This window comes from Lissotriton vulgaris, chromosome 2_1 (assembly GCF_964263255.1).
Source record: "Lissotriton vulgaris chromosome 2_1, aLisVul1.2, whole genome shotgun sequence".
NCBI lineage: Eukaryota > Metazoa > Chordata > Amphibia > Caudata > Salamandridae > Lissotriton > Lissotriton vulgaris.
In genome coordinates this window covers 1,593,791,706-1,593,811,623 of record NC_141687.1, presented here as the reverse complement: position 1 = coordinate 1,593,811,623, position 19,918 = coordinate 1,593,791,706, and the positions used below count along the sequence as shown (strand labels likewise).

Genomic DNA, 19,918 nt, shown 5'->3' with positions numbered 1-19,918 from the left:
GAAAAGCACCTCGGTGGTACTGAGTCAGTCATGGGTGCAGATGTATTTGACCTGGCATCTGGGGTTCAGGGCTTGAAGTTTGCCTGAGGTGAAGCGATGGTGGTGCATGGGGGTTGGAGTCCTGCTACTGGGCATGTTCCAGGTGCGTGTAGGATGAGCCCTCTGCGTGCATCTTCTGCATGGTCAAAATGTGGCTCCATGCTGGAGGGAATCGCAGAACTGGGGGATAGGCAGGAAGGGAGTGATGGTGGACCTTTGCGGGAGAGATAACTGGCATAGCAGAAAGAGGAGCAGAGAGGTAAGAGGGCAGGGGACTACTGGCTCATGGAGTCAGTTGGAGGGTGGTATCAGTGGTTCTGGGGCAACCAGGCGGCAGACAGGGGTCAAAGCAGGCAATGCCAGCCCAGAGGGAGGTCAGTAGACAGAGAAGGGCTTGCGCAGCAGTGTAAGGCTGCCAGGGACAAGGGGGAGTGCAGTAGGGCAGCTAGCTACTGAGAATAGTTTGGTGTCTTACAGGCAGAGGGCCAGATGCTAAGCGCAGGTGCTGAAAAGGGGGAGAGTGAGGCGACTTTCCTAAAATTATAGCAAAAGAGCGGTGGCCTATCCCAGCCTGTTCTGGGCTCAGACTAGAGTGGATGGGCTTGTTTTTGACCTGGACATCTCCTGGGTGTCACCCACAAGTGGCCCGTGATGCAGGAGCCAGCACTCCAAAATAAGGCTGGCAGTGGCGGGAAATTAGCCAGCATGTCTCCTCCCAGTGGCGGAGGCTGCTTGGATTCATAGTCTGCTTAATGGTTGGTGAAGTCCAGCGATGCAGGAGTTGGCACTCTGAGATAAGGCTGGCGGTGATGGAAAAAACCAGGCAGCAAGTCTCCTAACAGTGGCAGATACTGCTGGGAGGTGTAGTCTGCTTGAGGGAACAGTGAAGTCCCACAATGCAGGAGTCGGCGCTCCGAGATAAGGCCAGCAGTGGCCAAAATCTAGGTAGCTAGTCTCTTTACAGTGGCGTAGGCTGCTGGGAAGTGTAGTCTGCTTAAGAGTTGGTGAAGCCCCGCGATGCGGGGGTTGGCATTCTGAGAAAGGGCCAGCGGTGTCGGGAAAACCAGGCAGCAAGTCTCCTCCCAGTGATAGAGGCTGCAGGGAGGTGTAGTCTGCTTGAGGGTTGGTGAAGTCCCAGAATGCTGGAGTCAGTGCTCTGAGATAAGGCGAGCGGTGGTGGGAAACCCAGGCGGCAAGTCACCTCCCAGTGGCAGAGGGCTGCTGGGAAGGGTAGTCTGCTTGAGAGTCAGTTAAGTTCCATGATGTGGGAGTCGGGTTCCGAGATAAGGCCGTCGGTGGCAGGAAAACCAGGCAGTAGGTCTCCTCACAGTGGGGGAGACTGCTGGGAGTTGTAGTCTGCTTGAGGGTCAGTGAAGTCCCAAAAAGAATCCCAACCACTGGCAGTGGTATAAAGGGAGTCTTTGGCATGCCCCCTGTCTTACCACTGGCTCAACAGGTGACTCAGGAGCTGCAGAACATCGTTACCTTGTCAGACATAAGGGGCTAATAGAAATGATGTTATCTGCTTACTTGGGTAACTCAGTGTGGCAGAACCAGTGCTGACCCCTTTAACTCCCATGCCCTGAACACCACTAGTGCCACTTTACAAGGACTTATAAAGGGGTTAAAGTACTTGCCAAATGGGATTACCAATTTACATGGGCCTTGTTTGAAGGCTCCAGTGCACTTTCAGAGTCATAACCATCAGCAATGGGGAAAAAGTATGGGGGTAACCATACATAAAGGGGACTTTCCTACAACTTGGGCAGGAGACACAACTACCTTCTTAGGGCCAGACACACCTCCCCATTCCAAGCTCACCAATGACATGGGATGGAGCTTGCCTCTGTTATCTGCATAGGTGAGCTGGTGAAATATACGAGGTAGGATCTTCTCTGGGGAAACAAGATTGTCCAACACCATGGTCACACTGGCTCCTGTATCCCTCAGAGCCTCAATATCAGTCCTGTTGATCTTAAGTATTTGCCTGTACTTCTCCATGCTTGGAGGTAATGCTGCCAGGGTTGCAACTTCCACCCACCCACGGAAACTAAAGTCACCTCTGCGTACCCTTTCCCCACCTCTGGACAAACTTACTCCAGACCGGGTCATCAAGGGCTAATCTTGACCAAAAAATAGTTTTTAGCTCTTTTTTAAAGTTGTCAACTGACTGAGCCTTACGAAGTTTGAGCAGTAAGGTCTTCCAAAGATTTGCAGTCAGTACCTTGAAAGAGTTGCTTCCACTAGGGCTTTGTAAACTCTGGGCATTCACATGAGCAAGAGGTTATACTAACAATCCTCTTGGCCTACCACTGATGAAGCATTTTTTTGTGCAGACTTCTACTCCCCTTTTGTGTCCTGACTGCAAGCAATCAAAACACAGCCCCTGATTTGTAGGGTCATAATGTCTTCCATAACACCCTTTCACTTTGTAGGTGAATTGGTTTTGGGAACTCCCTTCTCGGGTTGTTAGCTAAGGACCCTTTAAGAAATATTTCTGTTTTTATCTTGATTACCCAGGGATTTCCCCTTGGAGGGGACTTGTACTCTTTTCTGCTGATCACCTCCCTGTAACTAGACAGCTTGAAGTCAACCATATGCTGGTGTAACTTCTCTGAGGGGCAATTAGCCAATATGTGCTCTTTCATGATCAGATTGTACAGCTCCTCATAAGTACTTACCTTGTTACCATGTATCCAGCCCAATAGTACCTTGACAGATAGGTCTACAAAGTCAACCTAGAAGTGGGTACTGTCTTTCTGGGTGTCCCTAATCTTCATCCTGTACTGCTCAGGGGTGAGACCAAACCTACTGATTACGTTCTGCTTTATGTGGGGATATGATTCAGCCTCCTCACCCTCTAAGGTCAAAGGCCTATCTCTCCCCACTACTGTAATGATTTTCCACAGGAGTGAACCCCAGCACTGAGACTCACCCTCCTCATATTTAGGGCCCTCTCAAAAGCTGTCAGCCATTTGTCAATATCATCCCCTCCTGGTACTTAAGGACATTCCCCTTGGGTATTTTTAGGTGAAATAGACCACCCCAAGACATTTCTTGCTCTTCTTCACTGCCACCATCTTCCTGTCTACTACCCCTTTCGGTTCCCCTCTCCTCACAGGCCTACTTCTTCTTGGCCAGGGCCAACTTGTATGCTTCTAGGGTTATATAAGACAGCTGTGCCTCAAGCTCTCCTTCCCTAAGGGACAGATATGGAACACTTCTGGTGTATCTTCTTCTTCTACTAGCTCTAGAAATGGCCCTGCTTACCATATATTTGGATCGACGTTCAACTTCCTTATCACTGAATTCTGGTTGGTCTTCCTGCCTATGTCTTTTTTTCTCTGGAGCCTCCTCTGTAGATGAGTGCTGCTCTTGAGGCTGGGCTTCTACCCAGGCAGTAAGCGCCTTTATCATTATTGTCTTCCTGGAATTAGAGGGTGGTGGTAACCCGCTAGCCCTACACTAAGGTCCGCTATTTGGAGAGTGGTTAGGCTAGCTAGACCAAGCTATATGATATCCTTTGGATTTAAAAACAAAACCTTAGAAAAAATTCAGGTCTGAGTAATTTAGACAACATTAAAGTTAAACAATTCATATTAGTCCAAAGTAAAACCCCCAAACAAATTTTGCGCTAGGTCAATTTAGAGGATTTTTAAATTGTCCTACGCAAATTCTAAGTGGTGTTCTGAAACACAATTGTTGTATCCCACCACTGCACACTAAATGTAGGAAAGTGGATTATTTATATGTGGGGTTATGCACCTTCAGCTAGTAATCATACCACAATCACTAATAGGTCCAGTCATGTCTCAATAAATAATCCATGCTCAACTCTTAGTAGCTTGTCAAACGAGGGGTCAAGCTCAAGTTAGGAGACAGGCATGCGTAAAACATTTAAAATCACCAAAACAGTAAGGGGCCGATTAGGATGGTGGGCCGATTATAGTTGGCTCGCCACCCTAGCGGTGCTGCAAACAGCCGCCAGTGTTGCGGCTGTCCCGCACCTGCAATTAGGATGCCACCGTGGCCTCCTCCATTCCCAGCATTGTGGCGGGTGGTGCTCACAGCACTGTCCGCCATAATGCTGGGAATGCACTGTGCATTGTCATGCACAAGGTGACAGGCACCACGCGGTGCCTGCCACCTTGTCCATGACAATGTAGGGGGGACCATAGGTACCCCCCATGTGCACCTCCCACCCCCCATACCCTGGGGGCCCGCAACAGGCCCCCATAAGCACAATTTGCATGCCTTTCTGTGGCGGCAATGCTGCCATGGGAAGGCTGCTCCCTGCTGCCTTCCTAATATGTATGGCGGTGTCTATCAGCACCGCCACCATATCAGGCCCCTTTTCCGCCCGGTCACCTGTGTGACCGGCGGAAAACTGGCGGACGGTCTTTACGCCTGGGGCCCCCGCCATACTAATATGGCAGGGGGAAATGGGTGGTGGGCGGGGTGTGTTGTAGGGTGGATCACCACCGCCATGCTGGTTGTGGCGATCCACCCTACGTCCTAATCGACCCCATAATAAGTAAAATACACAACACAATAAATATCCAACACCAATTAATGAAAAAAGAGAATATTTCTATCATTAAAATGACACCAATATGACAATAATCTAATGTAGAAAACTGTATGTATGAATTTTTAAATATTAAAGCATAAACTGAGCATTTTAGTGTCAAAAAATCTTATAGTACCACTTGCGGCTAACTAGTCATGTTGAACCAGGACAAAGTCAAAGATTTAGGATGACCAGGTTGGAGCACGGGTTGGACAGTCTGAGTTCTAGGTCCCAGGTCAAAAGTTTACCTTTGGACCTATGGCTTGATTTAGATTTCAGCGGACAGGTTACTCTGTCACAAAGGTAATGGATAGCCTGTCCACAGAAATATAAATCCCATAGAATATTATGAGATTTATATTTCAGCAGACGGGATATCCATTACTGTTGTGAAAGAGTAAAACATCCAGTGAAATCTAAATCAGCCCCTTAGTCTTTTTCCTGGAGCTTTTACTTATTGACTGGCTTGTCGGGAGGTCCTTCGGCTTCTTGGTTCTGAAGTTCGATTTGACTTCTGTGGCCGCCTGCAGCATTTCAAAGCTTCTATGAGTCACTAGAAGTCATTGTTCTTTGCATTGATGGTGAGGAGCTCCAGAGCTTTCAGTGGGACAAACCAGTGTGGTCATGCCGATTCGCAAGTCACTGAAGGCGGCTTCACTTTCGACATAGAGACGATCTCCTCCTGGAGCTTTTCTGCAAAACTTTTCAGAAAGGTTCTTTCTTTACAAATCATGTCATTTCTTGGTTCCTTTTCAGAAAATAAGTATCTACTAGCTCCTTCCAAGGGTTAAAAGACAATGTATTGCCTCTTGTGGGATGGGCCTTAGTTTTCCACAATGCAACTGCACAGTCCAGAAAAAATCCAGCTGGGGTTATTCCCTGTCTTGGCTTGCAGGTGACTTTTTCCAGCTCTGTTGTACCTGTTGCTGATCAGAGAGTCCACTTCCTTTACTCTGAGTCAGGCACAGTCCTTTCTTTGTTTGATCCTTGAGAGTGCAGCAGTTGCAGTCCTTTGAGTGCAAGATTTCAGAGGTGCAGTCAAAGGATCCAGCAGAGCAGTCCTTCTTCTACGTATGTTCCAGGAAGTTTTCTGAGGATCTTCTGTAGCTCTCCACTATTCATCCTCAAAGAGGGTGATATCCCAACCAATAAGGATAATGTTACCTCCGACAGCTATGGCCACTTCCTGCAAAGTGCTGGCATATTTCTGACCCAGAATGCACTGTTTTCACAGAAAACAAAAAGGAAAAATCTCTCCTTTGTGTGTGTGTCTATGTAACACTACTCAAAGGTATGGCTAACACCTCACTACACTTCCCTTTCAGACCCTCTCCTAATCTAATTAAGGAGGTTCCCATTTGGCTGGTGATACAGGAGGTGGGGGCTGGCCTAGGTCCTGTGATGTCTGATCTCTTACCTTATAAGTTCAGCTTATCTTCCTATGCTGCTTCCTCTCTCTGGTTTCTCCAGGAAGCAAATCTCTTCCCTCCAAATGGCTGCATTGTTTCAGTCCCAGGACTCTTCAGATCTAGTGAGGGAGCAGCTTGGCTGAGGCTGTCAAAGGCTGACCAATCAGAAGAGGCTTATACAGGGCTGCCTTAATTAAACTGAGGATAGTATGTTCTAAAACTACTTTCCACTAATAGTTAATATAAACAATGTTTGAAGTTGTTAGTTTTATTGTAAACTTTATTGTAATACTTTGAATGATATTTCTAGCTAGCTTTCAAGCGAAGATGGACTTTATTAAGTTGAAGAATGCCTCCCAGTGTTAATCTATTGGGCTATCAGCACTACAATAGGAAAAATCAGCTTTGGTTGTTTTTCTATACTAGGGCATATAAAACTTATTTTATTTTGTACATGCTTTTTAAAACACTACACCCTGCCCTTGGGGCACATAGGATAGATCTTAGGGATGACACATAAGTTATAAGGATCACTGACAGAACATCGACTGACAAAATATTGAGATGCCAAAATATTGAGGATAAAATACGACTGAGAGAATATCGACTTTCTATCTTCAAACAGGTAAGTACAAAAATATCGACTCCAAAATATCGAGTGTAAAAAATATAGAATGTCAAAATATTGATTTTTTTAAATATGTTAAAAGTAACTTAAAAGTAATATAACATTACATTAAATTAATATAAACATATTTAAAATAATTAAATAAACGTTAAATTAAGAAATAATTAATGTAACTTACAATTTTTTTTAATACATATATATGTATCTACATATTATTAACAAAACATATACAATATTTTTACCGTACGATAGCAAGAGGGTTAAATGTACTGTAACAACTCCAGTGAGTGCAAGAGTTGGTTAAGCGTTGGATAGCGTAAGGGTAAAAATTACTATTCCAACTCCAGAGAATGTAACAGTAGGGAAAGCGTTGGATAGCGTAGGGGTTTAAATTACTATTCCAACTCCAGTGAGTGCAACAATAGGGTAAGCGTTGGATAGCGTAGGGGTAAAAATTACTATTCCAACTCCAGTGAGTGCAACAGTAGGGAAAGCGTTGGATAGCGTAGTGGTTTAAATTACTATTCCAACTCCAGTGAGTGCAACAGTAGGGTAAGCATTGGATAGCGTAGGGGTAAAAATTACTATTCCAACTCCAGTGAGTGTAACAGTAGGGTAAGCGTTGGATAGCGTAAGGGTAAAAATTACTATTCCAACTCCAGAGAGTGTAACAGTAGGGACAGCTTTGGATAGTGTAGGGGTTAACATTACTATTCCAACTCCAGTGAGTGCAACAGTAGGGAAAGCGTTGGATAGCGTTGGGGTAAAAATTACTATTCCAACTCCAGAGAGTGCAACAGTAGGGAAAGAGTTGGATAGCGTAGGGGTAAAAATTACTATTACCACTCCAGAGAGTGCAACAGTAGGGAAAGGGTTGGATAGCGTAAGGGTAAAAATTACTATTACCACTCCAGTAATTGCAGCAGTAGGGAAAGCGTTGGATAGCGTAGGGGTTAAAATTACTATTCCAACTCCAGTGAGTGCAACAGTAGGGAAAATAAATGCTTCTTATATAAATATAAATAACATAAATAGTAAAATCTATTACAAAATAATTTAATTGTTTTAGAATTGTTTTAAAATATATTAAATAATCTATTAAATTGAGAAATAATATTTATTTATTAATATACCTTACCTACTAATACTAATAATTTACATATTAACAATCAATTAATTTAAAATTTTAAAATATTTTACAAATTAAACTCAATATATTTATTTAAACAATGTAATTACTTACAATTAAATTACTTCCAAAACTATTCCTCTATAAACACACAACCCACTACAGAAATTAAATAATTAAATTAACATATTTATTAATTAATCATTTAAATGTATTTACCAATTATATTGTAATTAATTACCAATTAATAATTAATTAACTATTAATTCTAAATAAATACCAATACATTAAATGACATATTTAATTAATTATTATTAAATTACTTCCCACCCTAATCCCCTATAAACCCACAACCCACTACAGAAAATAAATTACTAAAATTAAAATATGTATCAATTAATCAATTATAATTAATTACCAATTATATTTTAATTAATTTACAATTACTTTTAAATAAATACCAATAAATGTATTAACGTATTTAATTAATTATTATTAAATTACTTCCCACCCTAACCCCCTATAAACCCACAACCGGCAACAGAAAATAAATTCCTAAAAATAAAATATTTATCAATTAATCAATTATAGTTAATTACCAATTATATTTTAATTAATTACTAATTAATAATTAAATAAATATTTTAAAATAAATACCAATCAATTAAAATAACATATTTAATTCATTATAATTAAATTACTTCCCACCCTATTCCCCTATAAACCCACAACCCGCTACAAAAAATAAAAGAGTAAAAATAAAATATTTATCAATTAATCAATTAATATTAATTACCAATTATATTTTAATTAATTAGCAATTAATAATTTATTTACAAATAATTTTAAATAAATACCAATTATTTAAATAACATATTTAATTAATTATATTTAAATTACTTCCCACCATATTCACCTATAAACCCACAACCCGCTACAGAATTATATTACACAAAAATTAAACATTAATATTAACTTACTTTAAAATCGATTTTTTTGTTGTCTATATTCTGTCTAGTCGATATTATGTCCATTCTATATTTTTGAATCGATATTATTGCTATTCTAGTTGATATTACATTTTTCTAGTCAATATTTTTGAAGTCTATATTATGTCTAGTCGATATTATGTCTAGTCGAAAATAAAAACTCGATATTATGTCTAGTCAAAATAAAAAACTCGATATTATGTCTACTTACTAAGTTATAAAAAGGAAGTTTTTAGCTTTTGGAAGTACTTATAATTCCAAAGTTGAATTTGGACATAGTTTTATTTTAAAACCAGCCTGCAAAGCAGGCCTGACTTTAAAATGCCACCAGACAGCTTAGCAGGGTGCCCTAAAGTGCAATAAGTCCACTCGGGTCCCTGAACCTACATGCCTTGCCATATACTACTGACTTACAGGTAGGTTGTTTTGGCCAATTAGAATTATGCCAATTGCCTTATACCTCTAGTAAGCCGAACTCTGGTCCTGGTTAGCATAGAGCAGGGCACTGTCAAAGTCAGTAGCACCCAGTATGAGTGAACAATTAGGGGTGATTAGTGCAAAAAGGATGGCTTTCCTACACCACCATTTCATGACTGCTACTGTTAGCCTACCTAATTAACCTAAAGAAGTGGACCTGCTTCCACTTGTACTCTGGAATTAGAATTGGACTCAAAGCATCAGTTGAATGATCTAATCTATGTCTGCATGGACAAAGCAAGCTGCAATAGACCATTTACTGAACTGATCAGTTGATCATTCACCATACATGACTGGACCCTGCTGCTTGCCTCCGGTGGAGTTGCTCATAGTCCTTAAGTGCTGTGCCTTGGGTCCAGCGAGCTTTAGAAGTAACCAAGAGGAACAGCCTCAGAAAGCCTGATTAATTTGGACTTTCAAGACCTGCAAAGAATCAGAAGGACCTCACAGAAACGGTGTCAAGAAGACTTCATTGGCTACATCTTCAGACTTGCCCCGCTGAAGGATTTTAAGCTCAATAAAAAAGATTATTATTTTTTTATTTAAATTTTTTATATATTAGACATGTTCCAACAAGAGTGTTACAGCACAGTCAAATCATATATAACATAGCATTCTTTAGCACTGCACATCCTATATATTCCTACTTTAGCATATGCATTTACTATTTCCTAAGATCCTTAAAATGAGAAAGAAAAAGAGATATACAAAAGTAAATTAAACAGTGTTATTGACAGAGTTGTTTTACCCTGCCATTCTCATGGATCCAATTCAGACATGTATGGAAATAACTATACCCCCTAATAGCTTCCCAATGCCTACTACTATACAGTCTGTATAAGTTCACTTGCAGACGCCCCACCTGTAACCAGCTTTTCTCTCCATCGTTCTACAGGTCGCCATATTTTCCCACCGATGTGCCCTAGCTCTGCACCCTTTCCTGTCATAGATTGCTTTTTCTAGGTTATAACTAGAGAGTAGCCTAGCAATCCAGATTTGAAAAGTAGGCGGAGCTCTGTCAAGCCACGCCTTTGCGATACAAATTCGATAGACTGCCATGGCCAGGAATAGGAATTCCCTAGGGTGTCCCTCTGCCCCACCCATCACCCCAAGCATTATTAATGCAGGTGACATAACCGCTTTAACCCCCAATGATCCTTCCATAAATGTCTCAATTGTCACTCTTAGCGAATACAATTGTGGGCATTCTGCAAACATGTGGACAATATCTGCGTTACTTGAATCGCAGCGCGGGAGTGTGGTAAAGTGAGTACACCGTCTTGTAATGCTGTGCTTGTAACATTGCTGAACATAAGACGGTTCGTCCCAAGTCCAAAGAAACCTGTAAACCCTCACGGGGCACCTACTTTCTCTACCCACTTTATGGCAAATTTATCCCTATCATCACTTTTGAGCATGCATAATTCTGCATATAGCTGTCGAATTGTGCACTGACCACAGCGCTCTATATAATCCATTATCCGACAGTGGCCAAATCCTAGTGGACCTCCCTGTCTATTTGCCAAATAACTTCTCACCTGCAGATATTTAAAAAAGCTCCTGCCGCAAAGATTACATTTTGTTTGTAGCTCTTGGAACTGGAGAATGCCCCCTTGGTCACAGAGATACCCTACTTTCTTAATACCCTTGTTCTCCCATTCCCTCATGACTGTGTCCCTAAAGATATCCCCTGGGAGTAAATGGTTTGTACATAGTCGAGTATACTTAATATATCTTCCTAAGCCTAGCTTTTTTGCGACTACCTTCCAAATAGTGTACGCTGCTTTTAGTGTCTTGAACCTTGTGTGCTTAAAATAACTAAAATCAATATCATTTAAGAAAGCTTTCTCTGATCCCCACCCAACAGTGCAATATATACATTTGTGAGGGCAAGACTATTGACCCCTTGACCCGTTCCTCCACCCCCTATCAACCCCCGAAGTACTGCAGGGCCGTTGCTCAATAATAAAGCCTAAAGTCAGGGGCCCCCCACCCCCCTTTTTCTCTGGGGAGTGTCATGTGTCGATATGCTCTTCTAGTTTTACCCTGTGCCCAAATTAACCTATTGATTATCAATTCCAACTTGTTAAACAAAAAGTGATCAAAAAATAGTTGTATGGTCCTAAAAATGTATAAAAATTTGGGGAATATGATCATTTTGATGACATTTATCCGGCCCATCAAAGTTAAATGCAAATTGTGTATTCTTTCCGTGTTTTTCCTTACCTTTGCTAATAAGGGCTCCATGTTTAGCTCCACCAGCCTATCTAAGTCACTAGTTACTTTAACTCCTAAGTAAAGTGCCCCGGGTATTACCCTAGTGTCCTGATATGATGTAAAGCTATTTTGTACGATCTGCGTTTTTCCCTTGTTGATCGAGTACCCTGAGACAGCCCCGAAGTTCATAGCCTCCTGTTCAATTTCCACAATGGCTCCCCCTGGATCTGGTGTAATGATTGCCACATCGTCCGCGTAGGCGAAAACCTTATGTTCCCTATTATGCATTACACTGGGATGATGTTATTATTGCCAGCAAACCTTCATAAGATAGGATCTAAGTACAGGGCGAATAAGAGAATTGGACACCCCTGTCTTGTCCCAAGTTTAATCTGCACTCCCTCTGTGTAGCTTTTATTGATTCTTACCCTAGCGGACGGGGCCAAATACAAAGCCTGTATTGCCATGATAAATCCCCCGCCAATACCAAACCATTCCATAACCTTCCACAGGTAGTTCCAGATGACCCTGTTGAAGGCCTTCTCCGCATCCAGGAATATGGCTGGGACAGGGTCTCTTGCAACTCCTGCGGCATCCAGCAGGGTAATCATTTGTCTTGTATGTTGGGTTGTCCCTTTCCCTGGGATGAAACCATGCTGTGTGGCACTAACCAGGCTCTCTATAACCCTACCTAGTCTTTGTGCCAATGATTTCGAAAAAAAATTGGCATCTGCGTTCATCAGCGTGATCGCCCTGTAGGACCCCGGTTCTAATGGGGGCTTATCCTTTTTAAGTAGAACTATAATGTCTGCCCCTGCCCATGACTGTGGAACTGAGTGCCCTAATTGTGCCTGCCTAAGGGTCTCGTGCATATCTTTCCCTAGGGTGTCCCAGAATGTTTTATAAAATTCGAATTGCTAGTAGGTGGCCTACACTCTCGTACTCATAACATTTTTCTTTTTTGGAGAGGTAATTACTAGCCGCCTTTCTAGCAATGTTTTTGCGAGCCTCTGCTCTGGTTATTTCAATTTTTAATAATATGTCCTCCAGAGGCTCATGCTTTGTTGTAGCCCCAACGAGGAGATCTTCTAAGTATGCCAAGTCTTTAATTTTCGAATCCAGCAAAGTCTTCTCCTGCCTATCCCTTTGTAGAGTGTAGCTCAGGGTTTCCCCCCTGATTCTAGCCTTAAATGCATCCCAGGTAGTGCCCGGAGGGGCTGTTCCCCTATTAATCTCCCAAAAAAATGTGATCCAATCCTGCATATGGTTAAAATATCCTTCTTCCCTTAGAAGCCCCCTCTCAAAAGTCCAGGAGTACTCTTTCATCCTTACATTACTGAGTGTTATTGTTAAGACAAGTGGATTGTGTTCTGACATTAGCCTTGGCAGCCTCTCCAACCGACTACTGCTTACCAGTGGGCTTGAAATAAAGAAGTAGTCTAGCCTAGCCACAGTCCTATGTGGTGCAGAGTAGTACGTGCTGCCTGTCCCTGCCGGGTTATTCTGGGCCCACATATCCACTAATGCATTATGTCGCGCTAGATTACATATAGCCTGGCATGTCCTCTTCTTTCAGCCCCCATAAGCCCTCCCGTAGATTGTGCCTAGCCCACCCAGCCCATTAATATTAAAATCCCCACAGCAGATCACTGGTTATGGCCACAACGGTTGCTCCAAGTCAAGAAATTCAAATATATCTGGTTCGTCATCCGTGGATCCATATATAGAAACAATTGTGCATCTTCCATCCCCTGAATCACCCTCCACCATTACCCACCTCCCTCATTGTTCCTCTTTTTTCTTTATGACTTTAAAGACTCCTTGCTTAGCTAGAATGGCAACCCACTCTTGTCTTAGGGCCTTGCTTTGTATGAGCAAGTACCTAAAGACCTAGTTGATCCAGCATATATTTATTATTCCCCTCGATGTGGGTCTCTTGGAGACATACTAAATCAAATTTTCATCTTCTCAACATTGCAGCCACATTTTGCCTTTTCCCTCCATCATTGAGACCGCAGATATTTATTGAAGCAATCCTTAATGCCATCTGTATTTGCTAGATGTTTCCTTTCTGCTCGCCAGTTTCCCCCTTATTTTCTCTACTGATAAATACACGTGTTCCTGTGTGCTCATGTGCTGTGCTGTAGCTACCATGTCACCACTATTCCCCCATCCCCCACCCTCCCGCCCGCCCTGGTACTCCCCCCTCCGTCTGACTTCCCTCCCCCCCCTACTACAGGCAAATAGGTCAGGCATGACCTATGTTTGGCTGCTATAGATTATAGTGTCGCTTCTCCCCCTCTCCCTTACTGGCCTAATGAATGCTGTATCCTCCCTATGGGCCTGTGGATGGGCCTTTCCCTCTGCTCAGCCCCCTTCCCTGAGCTTTTAGTTCCTCTAGAAACTGGGTAGCCCTAATTTCTGAGTAAAACATCCTAGCGTGCCCTCTAGTAATGACTTTTAGTCGGATATATGATGTTACAACGCGTCCTTTTACAACGCATACCATGACCACGGATCCATTACAACGCAGGTCATGTTATAACGGATCCCTTTACAACGCAATTCACTACAACGCAGGTACTATTACAACGCAATACCATTACATCGTAAGTATAATTACAGGTAAGAAAATAAAATTAATATTTAAAGTAAATAATTATTAATGTATTATTAATTTAAATTATTTATTATTAAAAAAATAAAACATATATTAATACAATTAATTTTAATTTTTAAAATTGTAAATATATATTAAAAATAACCCTGTACCCCAAAACCCAAACCCAGCCCTAAAACCTAAAAATACCCCTGTACCCCAAAACCCCAACCCAACCCTAAAACCTAAAAATATCCCTGTACCCCAAAACCCAAACCCAGCCCTAAAACCTAAAAATACCCCTGTACCCCAAAACCCAAACCTAGCCCTAAAACCTAAAAATACCCCTGTACCCCAAAACCCAAACCCAGACCTAAAACCTAAAAATACCCCTGTACCCCAAAACCCAAACCCAGCCCTAAAACTTAAAAATACCCCTGTACCCCAAAACCCAAACCTAGCCCTAAAACCTAAAAATACCCCTGTACCCCAAAACCCAAACCCAGCCTTAAAACCTAAAAATACCCCTGTACCCCAAAACCCAAACCCAGCCCTAAAACCTAAAAATACCCCTGTACCCCAAAACCCAAACCCAGCCCTAAAACCTAAAAATACCCCTGTACCCTAAAACCCAAACCCAGCCCTAAAACCTAAAAATACCCCTGTACCCCAAAACCCAAACCCAGCCCTTAAACCTAAAAATACCCCTGTACCCAAAAACCCCAAAAAAGATAAACTTACCTATAATTATACTTACGATGTAATGGTATTGCGTTGTAATAGTACCTGCGTTGTTGTGAATAGCGTTGTAAAAGGATCCGTTGTAACATGACCTGCGTTGTAAAAAATCAGTGGTCATAGAATCCGTTGTAAAAAATCCATGGAAACAGTTGTACACCCTTTTAGTCTTGCCGGGAACAGTAGATACGCTTCTGAACCTTGACCTTGGAAGGGTGCTATCATTTGCCTGAGCTTCCACCTGCTTTCTACTGTCACGTGACAAAAATCCGACCTTGCAAAAAACGTGACCCCCTCATGTGTTATTTTTTTGTCTGGCCTGGCCTTGTCCATGATTTCTTGCCTTGCCAAAAAGTTCCCCAAAAAAAACAACATTGCCATTGGCAGGTTATCCTGATAGCCATCTCTCCCTTTCTTATGTGTGAGTGGAAACCTATGTGCTCTTTGAACCTCTGTTTCCCATTGCCACTGTGCCTCGGGGAAAGCTCCCTTCAGTAATTTAATGACGCAGCCTCTTGCATCCTGCCCTTCCACCCCCTCCGCCAGACCAAGAAGTCTAACGTTGTTGCACCTCTGGCGGTTCTCAAAGTCCTCCATCTTCCATTGGAGGTCTTCCACTGCCTTCTCATGATCCACTTTAAATGTCTGCCATTCTTTTACATCATCCTCCAACCTGCCAGTTCTTTCTTCCACCTGAGTCACTCTTTCTTCCACTACTTCGTACTTCTTGTTGATTTTCCTGAGTGAGCATTGAATCTTTTTGGTTGCTTGTCTGGCCCTCCTACTTTCTGCTCTCGCTTCCCCCTGCATCTGCTTTAGCGTGCTGAACAACAAGTCCAACGTGGCGTGCTGTGAGGGGGATTCGCTACTACCTCCTGCTGTTGCCCCTCCTGTGTAGTTACTTTCTTGATATACCTTGGAGGTGGCTGAATAGTCCCATAGTAGTTTCCTGTTCATGCTCGCTGGGAGTCACCCCCTAGTCACCTGGCACCAGATTTCCTTCTCTTTTGCGTATTTTTACCCCCCGAGCCCGTAAGGCTTACTTCTGAGTCCGAGCTGTCCTCTGTGAAACTCTCACCTTCATTTGAGGGTGATAAATCTGATTCCTCATTAACCGAAAAGAACCTGTCCCCCTCGGTTGAGCCTCCCCCTTTGTCTCCTTTCCTCTCACCAGCATCCTCTCCATGCTCTTTCTGCGATGCCAGGCTTACTAAGCTGCCCCAGTCTGATCCAGCAATCGTCGCGCTGCCAAGCCCTGCCTCGACCTGCAGCAGGGCATCCATCATTTGTGCGTTGATGGGCCTCTCTGACCCCGTATGCACAGCCTCTGCCCCCACCGGCATGCCCCTACTCACCTCTTGCTGCTCGAGAAGCTGAATAACCTCCATGTGTGGAGCGCCCTCTGGGCGCGTCTTTCCTCTGTCCTGTTGCCTAGCAACCACGATTCCTGCGCCCTCGAGTACGGTGTTGTCTGAGTCAGCGTTCACGCCGGAGGGTTGATTTCCCGGTTTCCTGGCTGCTAGTGTTGCTGTGGTTCCGAGGCTGAGGGGGCCAGGGGTTTTGCCAGCAAAGGATTCCGTTAAAGTAGGTTGCCGGAGAGCGGTATCCTTATTAACCGCACTGTTATTCCGATGTAGTTTTGTGCTTGCTAATGATGCCAATCCGCGAGTATCCTCCTCCGGCTGCTTTACTTTCATCTCCGTTCTCTTCTCCTTCTCTGCCTTTTTCTGAAGCGCCTTTACTGCCGCGCTATTAAGAGCAGCCGACCGCTTGCTCATTGGGGGCAGCTTTATATTGCCACAAGTGTTTGAGTTATGCTTTTGTCCTAGCCCCTTTGATGTGCTGGATGGGGTCGATAGCGGCTTCTCTTTGTCTTTATCCTGCCTTGAACGCTGCAACATTGTCCAGGCTGCTTTTTAAGTACTTGCCTCGCCATACAAGTTCTTCCAGCAGCCTTTCAGTGTTTTCTGCTATCTCAAAGTGATGTTTATCGCTCGATGTAGCCACTGCTCATGGGCTTTGACTGCTGTTTCCTGGCCCTGAAATCGACCAAAAAACCACAGCATGTCCAGTTTAAAGCACCATGAAAAAGATAATAACTCAATTTAAAATTTGTTAGAGAGAGTACTCCGTCACAATGGCAAGGGAGTACCCTATCCACCAAACTCTTGGTTTGCCCACCAGATTGACAGTCAGGCGAACTGACAGGTTTCTGCAGATGGATTAAAGTTTACTTCATCACTATACACCTTCCTCTGACAGCCCAACAGAGGGGGAAGGAAGTAGACAACTCCATCCACCTACTTAAGGTACGCAGCATTATGTGTTTTTTTTTCCTGTCAGTCACTGCCAAAAAACCCTTATGGTGAGGGACCAGAAAAAAATAATGATCCCAACAGCATGATAGAAAACTCCCATGGTGTTGGGTCATTACTTTTTCATTTTCAAAAACAAACTGATGCTCTGGGAGTTTATTATTTTTTAAATAAAATCTTTGGAAGAGTTTGAGGAAGAGTTTGAGGGCCGGCCATCATGTTTGACGGCACCGTCCGACAAACCTTTTTGCATTGACAGGAACTTCAATGTTAGCAGTTGCAACCAATGTATAGAGACCTCTGTGGGGCCAGCCGAAATCTCTCAATTTGGTGGGTGGAGTAAAGGCAAGTTGATGAAGGTGAATCTGTCTATCACCAGGTCTATTCTTATTATTTATTTATTTATTTATTTAATTAAATTTGTAAAGCGCAACAGCTACCCGCAGTGGGTTTCCCGTCGCCAGTGACAGACTCAAGAAGGAAATAGGATAGGCATACTGAAGCTAGCTGATAACGACATCTCATTGATTGAAAAACAGAGTTTTGAGTCCTTTGCGAAAACGAAACAAATTTGTTTCAGATTTTAAAACCGTGGGTAAGGCATTCCAAAATTTTGGGCCTAGGTGGGAAAAGGACTGACCACCCATCTCTACAAGTTTAAATCTTGGAATAGTAAATTCACCATTCGTTGAAGATCTCAGAGTGCGGCTTGGCTTATACGCTTGTACTAGGCTCTGTAGATATTTTGAGGCCGAGCCTTGTCTAATTTTAAAAAGATGACACATGGCTTTAAACTTGACACGGCTTGGGATCCTGAGCCAATGCAAGTCACGTAGTGCATGTGAGGCCGATGTTCTCCTCGGAACGTTGCGGAGAAGTTTTGTACAACTTGCAATTTGTTAATAGTTGAAGAGTCTGCTCCGAGATAAAGAACATTTCCATAGTCCAGGCGGGATACCACCAACACCTGGACTACAGTTCTTTGAGTAGAAGGGGGCAGCATCCACAAAAGATTTTGGATCCATCTCAGAGTGGCAAAACAGATGGAGGCCACCTTAGTTGCCTGCTGCCTCATTGAGAGCATGTCAGCAATGAGAAAGCCGAAGTTGCGAACTACGGCGACGGGCTGGGGGGTAGGCCCCATGTCACTGGTCCAATGCTGGGGACCCCAAAGATCTTTATTCTTTCCCAGTATCACCACCTCGGTCTTATCCCCATTGAGTTTAAGGAGATTGCTCCATCAGACAAACCCTAACTCAGGACCAAAGTCCAAAGGTGCAAATTTTGGCCAAACGAATGTGCAAAATTATCTCATCGACAAGAGAACTTAATCATGTTTGAAATTCGATTTTTTTCTATCAACATCAGTGGCTTTAGGGGACATCATCAATGGCTATCTGACTTTGAGTGGACTTCAACTGATTCTGCAGCTTTTCCCCTGAGGTGGATTTCAAATTCCATTGCAGATATTAAGGCCTGATTTAGAAGTCAGTGGAGGGGAGCACCCCGTCACAAAAGTGACAGATATCCCGTTCGCCACATTATAAGCACATTCTATCCTATAGGGATCCTAATACTGCAGACAGGAAATCTGTTCTGTGACAGAGTATTCCCTCCGCTGACTTCTAAATCATGCCCTAAGTCAGAAGGTGACATATTTGGAGATAGCAACCTGCTTGGGGTAGCCGACCTCGGTCCATTACAGCCATCCAGAATTCATGCCTAGGTCTTGGTCAACCAACAACAGCGACTTCTGATTGATGCTTTACTTTTTCTTGATGCTTTGTCCCCTAAAACATTCAAAAATCATATCTCTTGTTCCCCCTATTGTGTTTTAGTCATTTTCATAACATTTTTCTTTGATTTTTCTCTATTTGTAGAAATTGATTGTGAGATTTAGTTTTGTTATTATTTTGGTATTGATAGCTTACAAACCTTTCCTTAAATGAACAGTGTCTGCTCTGTGCCATAGGTACTATGGGTTGGGGTTATGGTTATTTATTGAACTTCTGTGTCCAACCAATCAAGCTTTTGAGCTTATTACTCCTCCGTAACTACTAACCCATTTTCTTACAGGTCCTATGTATGTCTTCTGGATATTTAGTGTTAAACGCACTATCCATAGACTCAGTAGGCTAATGTGAACAGTCACAGTTATGACATGGTGGTCACTACACTTAAAGGTTTTCTAATTGTGATCTATACTTGGCTGTAAACATTGTATCAAGGTTATGTCTGGTGAGTCTTTGAGGCCTGATTGCTGAAAATATATGTTCAGTACTTCTAGGTTTCATATTCCTGAGTGCTCCTGGAAGGTGTCCTTCAGGTGTGTCAAAAAATATCTATTTTTTTCTAAACTATATATTTGGCAAGCTGAGTTATTAGTAATATACTTTTTTTACAGAATAATTTTCTTCTTTGAATATCCGTATATCACAGATTTATTTTGCAGATATAACTTTTATGTTGGCTTTACTGATACTATTTATATATATTCATATGTACTTTTAACAAAGGACTTTTATTGAATTGTATTGCGGTTGATATATGCATTTTTCTTTTCTTTCTCTCTCTATTTTTTTATATAATTCTTGGCAGATGTTACTGGTCATAAGAGGACTGTATGTGTCAATCATGTCCTTTTAAGTATTGGAATATCAGATGGTTCATACAATTGCTTAACTTACTGAAAAAAGTCCAATCACTAATTTTGTGAAGTTCAATTTCTGGCTGTATGTTTTAATCACACCTATACTTTCTTTGGAAGAATTATGGTTTAGATGGTCTTGAGATACCATGTGTGACGAC

At 42.5% G+C, this 19,918-nt stretch overlaps 1 protein-coding gene across 3 annotated transcripts in view; it reads right to left on the bottom strand.

Annotated features, from left to right (window-relative positions):
• Positions 1-19,918, bottom strand: part of KYNU (kynureninase) — a 940,604-nt gene that overhangs the window by 12,972 nt on the left and 907,714 nt on the right. The gene's annotated exons all lie outside the window — the stretch shown is intronic.